Source organism: Prinia subflava (assembly GCF_021018805.1).
Source record: "Prinia subflava isolate CZ2003 ecotype Zambia chromosome W unlocalized genomic scaffold, Cam_Psub_1.2 scaffold_56_NEW, whole genome shotgun sequence".
Classification (NCBI taxonomy): domain Eukaryota; kingdom Metazoa; phylum Chordata; class Aves; order Passeriformes; family Cisticolidae; genus Prinia; species Prinia subflava.
Genome location: NW_026960621.1, coordinates 355,084 through 364,152, shown reverse-complemented (window position 1 = coordinate 364,152; position 9,069 = coordinate 355,084). Strand labels below are relative to the sequence as shown.

The 9,069-nt window shown below is 51.3% G+C and overlaps 1 protein-coding gene across 1 annotated transcript in view; it reads left to right on the top strand.

Moving 5' to 3' along the window:
- The first annotated feature begins 5,097 nt into the window (after positions 1 to 5,097).
- LOC134565295 (uncharacterized) overlaps positions 5,098 to 9,069 on the top strand; it is a 46,918-nt gene continuing 42,946 nt past the window's right edge. Inside the window, exon 1 of the mRNA XM_063424811.1 lies at positions 5,098 to 5,219. The gene's annotated coding sequence lies outside the window, so the exon portion shown is untranslated. The remainder of the gene's footprint in view (positions 5,220 to 9,069) is intronic.

Below are 9,069 nucleotides of genomic sequence, written 5' to 3'. Positions count from 1 at the left end.
GCGGTCGCAGGTAAGGACAGACACACTTTGAAGGTACCCTGTCACCCTGGTTTTGAAGACTTTTCTAAGCCTTATATATTGTTCTTCATATTGGAGTAAGAATTTTTACTTTATCACACTTTGTACAATAAAAAATAGCCATGTTTTTCTAACTGTCCTTCATTGTTTACATATTTTTAGGTAGGAGGAGAAAGCTGATTGACAGGTTGCTTGACCAATGTAGTTTGAGCGGTGGAATTCCATCCTCCAATGGAGAGGCACCAGAAGAAATGTATAAAATGGAGTTTTGTAAATAAACTCGGCACTTTTTCCTGCTTTTCTCACCAGCGTGTCCTCGTGCAGTTCTTTTCGTGTCGTCTGGGAAAGTACCCAGCGTATCCCAGTATCTGTGGATATGCATGCATACCCACGCCCCATAGCGATAAGGTCATAGGGACCTTCCCACTGCTTGGTGAATAAATTCCAGACCTGAACATTCACTCGAGGCTGATGCATCTCATCCAAAGCCTGCAACGAGAGATGATGATTCAAAATGAGAGGGTTACTTGATTTCTGCGGCACCGTAAGGTGATTGATGACATACAAAGCCTTTGCCAGTTGACTGTACGGGGTTTCACCCTGCATTCCCCGTTTTTGTTTTTGAAGAACATTTTTGAGTGTACTGTGAGCGCCTTCTACAATTGCCTGTCCCGTCAGAGAATGAGGGATGCCAAAGTTGTGTGACACACCCCCCATCTGCAGGAACTGCCATACCTTCTGTGAGGTGTAAGCAGGACCATTGTCGGTTTTCACAGCAGAAGGTATGCCTAGAACGGCAAAGGCCTGCCTCCAGTGGGCAATGACATCACGGGTCTTTTCTCCCGTGTGAGCAGACACCCACATTGCAGAGGAGAACATGTCTACCATGATATGCACATACTCGAGCTGGCCGAACTCGGCAACCTGGGTGACATCGGTCTGCCAAAGCTCCAAGGCCTTAAGGCCCCTGGGGTTTACCCCTGCCGGCAAAGGTGCAGCCAGTGCTTGACGGTTGTCACACGACTCGACAATGTCGCGAGCCTCAGTGGGCGTCAGCTGGAACTGCTTCTGCAAAGTAAATGCGTTCTGATGGAAAAACCATGTGATGCCTTGGCCTGCGGGAGTGTGTCAGGCTGAGGTGCTACCCACGCTGGGTTAGCCAACTTGTCAGCCCTCACATTACCTTCCGCTACAAATTCTGGCAAGTTAGTGTGACTTCTTACATGCAGAACCTAAAATGAATGAACTGTAGACTGAATTGCACACCACAAGGTCTTCAGTAAATGAAACAAGGCAGGATTACTGACCTTCTTCAAAACTGAATACCCCAACTGCTGTGGGATGTCGGCCACATAGGCAGAATCCGTGACCAAATTGAAAGGTTCCTGGGAAAATTTTTCAAATGCCATGACTGCAGCCCTCAGTTCAACCAATTGGGCTGACCTATCCTCATGGCCTTCCAAAACCTGCCACTCAGATCCATCCTGCCAAGTAACAATGGCTTTCCCTGTTTTCCCCGAACCATCAGTGAAGACGGTGGGTCCTTGCACTGGTTCCTGGCTATTTTTGGGCCGCAAGAAACCTGTGTGATTTTTGCCACTTGCAGTAGCTTGTGGCTGGGAAGATGATACGTGATCTGCCCTGAAAAATTCTCCAGAGCACTTTGCAGGGACACACTGTTTGCAAGGCTCCATTCAAAATCCTCCTGCCGTACCGGGAGTCTGATCTTTGCAGGATCTGCACCCATCAATTCTAAACACCGTTGCCGGCATTTGGTTACCAGGAGAGCAATTAGCTCAAAGAATGCAGTTGCTGTCTTTTGCAGCGGATGGGCCTGGAAGACCCATTCCAAGACATGCAAGGGATCAGACCATTTGTCACTCCATTGGCCAATGATGGCCGTGGGATGTAAATCTGGAGTGGTGATGAACACAGTGATATCAACTGAAGGTTCAATGTGGTGAACCTGGCAAGCAGAAACAGCTCGCTGAACCTCCTCCAGCACCTGACATGCCTCAGGGGTCAATGTGCGAGGTGACTTTAGATCAGAGTCTCCCTTTAACAAATCAAACAGCGGAGACAGCTGTGTGTTGGTCAGTCCCAAGTACGGACGTAACCAGGTGATGACACCTACCAATTTTTGGACATAATTCAGTGTCTTCACTGAATGCACAAATTGCACCTCCTGGTGATGGCTTGTCCCTTCCAGAATTTTGACCCCCAAGTATTTCCATGGAAGTTGTTGTTGCACCTTTTCTCGAGCCACCTGCAGCCCATGAGAATACAAAGCATTCAACAACTGAGGCTGAATCCTCAGCAGCTCATCCTGGGTGGACGCAGCCACCAAAATGTCATCCATGTAGTGGTAGACATGAGCATCAGGGAACTGCTTGCAGACTCCAGACAAGGCACGGGCCACATACCGTTGGCATATCAAGAGTGAGTTTTGCATTCCTTGAGGCAAAACTCTCCATTGATACCGCTGCGTGGGCTCAGCATTGTTTATTGTTGGCACCGATAAGGCAAATTTTGGTCTGTCATCGGGATGCAAAGGAATTGTGAAAAAACAATTCTTTAAATCCATAGTGAGAACAGGCCAATCTGCAGGAAGCATGGTAGGTGATGGCATGCCAGCCTGCCATGTTCCCATGCTTTCCATCACGGCATTGACTTTGCGGAGGTCTTGTAACAACCTCCATTTCCCAGACTTTTTCCTGATATAAAAGACAGGAGTGTTCCAGGGACTGGTAGAAGGCTCCAGATAACTCTGGTCCAATTGCTCCTGCACTAGATTTTGTAGGGCAATGAACTTGTCATGAGGGAGTGGCCACTGGTTCTCCCAGATGGATTTGTCCACCAGCCACTGTAAAGGAGGCGTCAGACATTCTGCGCCCTTCATCGCAGTGGCCCCCATCAAAAATCTGTGCCAATGCACACCCTCCACGCAGCCAGAACATCCCTTCCCCAGAGGTTAGCAACAGTCTCAGTAACATGAGGCCAGATCACGGCTGTCTGCCCTTCCGGGTTCGTGATCAGCATGGGCTGCTGGCTCACGTAGCATTGCGCCATTCCTCCCAGTCCCGTGACAGGTGTCTGCACCCAGTCCAGCGGCCACTGAGGAGGCCAGGCGGCTAGGGAGAGAACTGTGATGTCCATGCCACTGTCAAGAAGTCTGTGGAGATGGATCTCTGGCGGCGTGGTACCAGGCATGGACAAGGTGCACAGCATCTTAGGACAGTCCTTGGTCAGGACAGCGGTCCAGTGAACTTGAGGCAGCCCAGTGGATCTGAAGCCGCCCTCTCCTCATTTCCAGTCCTCTGTCCTGTGAACAGAAGACTTCAAAGGCACAAGTTGAGTGATCCACGTCCCTTCCAGGATAGTGACGGAGGGGGGTGAGTGTGGAAACCATAGCACAAATCTGTCCTGTAAAATCTGCATCAATGAATCCTGTGTGCACAATGATACCCTGAAGGATGGCACTAGATCTCCCCATAAGGAGAGCACTCATGCCATCACCCAAGGGACCAAAGGCATCCAAGGGGACCTTGTGAATTTTGCAGGAATCTAAGACAACCGTGTCTGCTGTGCAGACATCAAAACCTGCTGACCCGTGGGTGCTGGCTGCAAGCCAGCTAAGCAGACCTCCATCAGCTCCGGGGCTTGGAAAGAAGCATGTGTCAGCGTGTCTCCCCTTCGCGCCCTGCTTCCCGATTCCTGAGCCTGGCAAAGCCTGGCCATCAGCATGGACGGTTGCTTTACAGACATTTGGGGTATGGTTCAGCCTTCCACACCGACCGCACAAAAACAAGGGAGTCGTGACCTTCTGTTCCTTCTTTCCCCATTTCTTGCTGGCCTGAACATGTCCCTGCTGTTGCTTCCTGCCCTGCAGCACTGCCCAGCCTGGCTGCACGGCAGAAGCCATGGCACGCTGCACAGCAGTAGCCAAGGCGGCCATTTTATGACCAGAGGTGCCTATCCTTGCACAGGCCTTTGCCATCTTGGGGACAGAAGGGTAACCAGGAAGAGCCTCTATGATTCTCCTACAATCAGCATTGTAGTTACTTCTTGCAAGGTTTTTAAGCAAAAGTTTCCTTGCTTCGGGATCTCCCACCTGTTTCTCCACAGAGGCAGTCAGCCTCTCTGCAAATCGTAGGAAAGACTCATCAGCCCCCTGAACAACAGTCACAAAGGATTCCTTTGGAGCAGCCATTTCTATCATCTGAACCAATGCTGCCATGCCTGTTGCCTGGCACTGGTCGAGCACAAGGATATCAAAGCAAACCTGCTCATCAGGACCAGCATAATTGCCTGTGCCCAGCAGCACATCAGTGCCAATCACATGCTTGGGATCCCGCAGACCCAGCGTAGCATTCTGCCCCACTGCTCTGATTGCCACCTGAGTCGACTGAGACTCAAAAATGTCGTATTCTACAGGCTGAAAGAGAACACGAGACAAACTTCGGATGTTGTATGATGTCAGTAAAGCAGCATTAAGCACTCGAAGCAGCTGCATGACTCCAACAGACCCCAGACCGTATTTTCCAACCTTATCACGAAGTTCCATGAGAGCATTCCACGATAAAGGGTGATAGGTGTTATGAGGAACACCCCTAAGCACAGGGAAAGCCTGGTAACCCCCTGGTAAGGCTGCAGCACCTGCTAAGTCCCGTCCCGTGGACCCCACAGGGACAGGGGCAGATGCGTGACTGGGAGTCAGCTCATTACTGCCTGATATCACCGGCCCAGCATCACCAGCAGCCACAGCAGGGCTAGGAAATCCATCTCCACAATCCAGGGGGCGATGTCCAAAGGCACAATCACACATCTCCTCGACCTTAGCTTTGACATCTCCCCCAAAAATCCTCCATGATCTCTCAGATGTACGGTCACCTGACACGGGGGAAGGGTCCACAAGGCAGCTGGACAAGAGCCACCAGCGCGGTGTCCCTTACCCCGGCAAGGGCCGGCCTCATACCGGCTTTGTCGGTGCTTGCACCAAAGGTGAATCTCTCGGTGCCTGCACCTGCCATAGCCCTAGTACTCACAGGGAGTGGCAGGGGGCGGGGCCTGTCCAGACACCGCCAGGGGCAGGCCAGCCCCCACAGAACTTGCACCTGTCAGCAGCGCCAAAGTGCAGACCACTGGAGCCCACCCAGAGGGTCCCGCGCCAGTCATGAGTCCCGGCAGTGCTTGTGATCTTGGTACGGATCGGAGCGGGGCTGGCAATCATCCCACCTCTCCCAGCACGGGGGGGGGGGGGGGGAACGGGGCACAGTGAGGGGCGTGGCTTGCGGAGGGACAGCATCGCCCGCGTCCTGGTCCTGGCCATGGGAACGGGCACAGGCGGCATGGGCGGGGAGGGAACCTCGGGCAGGGCGGAGAGCCGTGCAGAGCCGCTCGAACTCGGGACCAACCCCACCCTTTGAATGCCACCACCCGCCGCTCCAGGCGGAGGCGGCGCGGGGAAGGCAGCGTCTAGAACTGCCCTCAGCAAGGTCTCGGCCATGGCTCGGAAGCCTACAGCAGGCACTGCCCCCCCCCGAGCGGAGCGGGGTGGGCTGCCCGCCCACTGGGGCGGGGTCCAACAGAAAATCGATCAAAACACCAACTCCGGTAGCTTCTACTGCCTGCGCATGCGCGGCAGGCGGCACAGGCGCAGAAGTGGCAGATGCCACTCCCAGCCACACCCAGGGGGTATGTGGTATACACGCCACAGTATGGACAAAGAGTTGTTACCGAATAAGAGTCAAGGAGCGGCGGAGGCTGAGCCAGGGGTTCCTCGCAGCCTCCGAGCGCTGGGAAAGCATGAAGGGAGGGCAGCTGCCCACACAGCGCCCCCCCTGCGACGTGTGGATGGGTGGGGCTGGTCCTACCGGCTCCACAGGACTGTCAAGAGCCCGTGGGGTTCTGCCCACTCACCGGCACCGCGGGACTGGCGGGCTAGGAGCCCCCCCCCCCCCCCCCCCTTCCCTCCTGAGGGAACCAAGATCGCAATCAGGGGTGGAAATGCCCCCCAGCACAGCATCATGGGGAGGAGGGGAGGGCTCTGCCATGCGCAAGAAACCGAAATCCACCTCGGCTCGTGACACAGCGGCATCGGACAGGACGCCCCCGCCCCCCTCTAGCTCGTCGTCCAGGGCGGGAGAGGCGTTCCGCGAAATATGGGCGTCTACAGAAGCATCAGAACTTGAGGATTCCAGTCCCTGCAAAAACAAAACAGTTTCCATTTTACTAACAAGCGCACCACCTCTACACTATAATCAGCAGACAGCGCTTCCATCAAACACTTGCCTAATCAAAACCACTCCTCCTTTCAGAATGCATCTTCAGGCATTGGGAAAAACCCCTGCTCCCGCCCCCACAAAAACAATCATTCAAAACCCGTGTGGAAAACGGAAGCTGGCTTTCTCTCCATGAGATCTTTCCAGATATCCAGGACCAGTGAGTCCTGTGCAGAAACCACAGGGGTCGCCATCATCACAAGAGCTGCAGACAAAGTGCAAGAGCGAGGAAGGGGAAGTAAGAACTATAAGACCTCACCCACAGCTGTTCCTCACAGGGGTCACCAAATGTCACAACTGGACACGAAAGAACCAGGCGGACTCAGAGATGCCTCAGCAGGAAAGAAAGGGCAGAACTTTCTTTCATATTTATACATTTTTGGCACCATTTGTGGATTGAAGGATGGGATCACGACCCCTCCAACCACACTGGTCAAACAGACAGTCAATCAGTTTTTCTCCTCCTCCAGAAAGGAATGTAAACAAGAAACAGCTGTTAGGTAAACAGAGCTATATTTACATTAAGAGACTCTTAGAAGCATGAGAAACTGACCCCAAGAAGGTAAACAATCAGAAGGCTAGGAAAATTCCAAAAGAACAGGGCAACACAGATTTCTTTTTCTTGCAACATTTTGTCAGAGTTCTTAGCACAGAAAAGGCATCATTCTCAAAAGTGATCAGAAGGGGAAACTGCTATCCATCATTTACCCTTCATGGTTAGCACAGTATTTTGGGCTTTCTCACAGAGTAGCAATCTCTCTCGGCATTGTAGATATTGTTTAGATCTTCTCCTTAGTGCACGTATGTCATGGGTTTCCACTGGCCAGATGTTGATGCACCCATGAGTATATGTTTTTCCTAGAAACTACTGTGGGATGTGATCAGGAACAGAGCAGAGCAGGCTCAAAATTTGAAAACAGAAGACAACTTTATTACATTACATAAGAACAGAAATAGGAAAGAAAAAAAAAACCACCTTAAACACACATACAAAAAAAAACCAACCAGAAATGAAAACTTCCCAGAGCATTTCTTCTCCTCCTCCCAATTTCCACCCCTCACACATTACCCTCCATGGCACCAAAACCTTGGGTTTTAAATTAAACAATCACCACTCAAAAAATTAATCTTCAATTCAGCAAGGGAGAGAGGAGTCTTTCTCACACCACAGACTGCTCCTCAGAAAAACACAGGTCCACCCTTTATGTGTGTTTGTGTCACTCGTGGCACCACCTGGCTGCCGTGGTGACACTCTCTTCTCCATGTCCAGTGCTCTCACTACTGTCCATGGGCCAAAGCTGCATATAGGGCTCTTTTTAAGGATGCTTGCATACCGGGCTCTCCCCATTTTTCCCCTGGGGCCGAGGGTTTCTTCTCTGAGGGCAGAGGGCACCACCACACCCTCTTCCTCTCTTCTCTGTTCGCTCCACTGCAGCAAGTCGAGCCGGCCACATCCACCCCAAAATGCAGTTTATGTTCAAAAGAGACTTGAGTTCAGTCTATGGCTAACATTATGCAAGAAAAGTCTAGCTCAAAAAGCTACTCTTCTTCATCCCTGCCCATCTAGGATTCTTTTCATCTTCTTTTATCATCTCAGTCCCAAGCTGTTTCTCTCTCTCTTCTGAAGCCACTAGCCATGAGAATTAATGTCTGGGAAAAGTTTCCTTCTGCCAAGAAAGGGTTAACAGTTTCTGGCTCCCGGCAGGGTGCAGGCTCAGGCACTCCCAGGCTCGGCAACTCCCACGTGGCTGGGCATCTTCTACCGGAAGGGGGTGGGGGGACACACACGGAAGGCACCTCCACAGTTTTCCACCCCTCCATCCTGGATGGGGCCAGCTCAGCTCCAGTCCTGTCCATTCTCTTACCCCCCCCCCCCCCCCCGGGGCCCCAGAATACTTCAGTTCGGCCGTGTGGTTCTCCTCAGCCCGACCACGTGGCTCCCCTCCCCCACTCAGCCTACAGCTGAGCAGGGGAGAAGAGATGTTTCCCTGCTGAAACCAGAACCCAAAAGAGACAGACCTTCTGAGAGTCCTTACTTTTAACTCCTTGTGTCCTCGGAGGCGTGTCTAACCCCTCAGTGGCCACTAAAAAATGCCAACATTCAAACCTGACCATTGATTGGTTTGCCCACAACTCCCTGAAAAATTCATCTCCCCCTCAAACCGAGACAACGTAACACATGGAACTGGACAACCAGCACTTCCAAATGTTCTCATATTAGAGATATGATATAGAGGAACAGCAAATATTAATGTGAGGGAGTCCTGACTGGATCCCCTGCTCCTTTGAGGGAGTTTCCAAAGTCTTTCTCTACCCTTCAATATTTTATCTTGCTGAATGATGGTGTCTCAGTGAGGTGCTTTGTACTGTTCTCTAGAGGAAGGAGTTTGTCCGCAGAAGAAAGCAGCCATTGATATCAAAGTAGGGGACAGGTTTGTAGCTTCATCTGCTTTAGCAGCTACAAATATCACAAGGAGAAAAAATGAAGGGAGAGAAGTATGTATGCCTATACATGGTCAAACAAAGCAGGAAGCCGCATTTGTAATAATTTTTTGCTGTAAGTAGAAAAATGTTGTTAATAACTGAATATACCCATCTGATCACTATTTATAATTTCAAAATACCATCCTGGTTATACTCTGCACAATCTGCTCAGCAGTCATCTCAAAGCAACCAGGATTTTCTCAGTCAGGAGAAACTGGAACATGCCAATTAATTTACCAGTGCACTACAACCTTTGCTGCATCCAAATTGCATCTACCCATCAGAG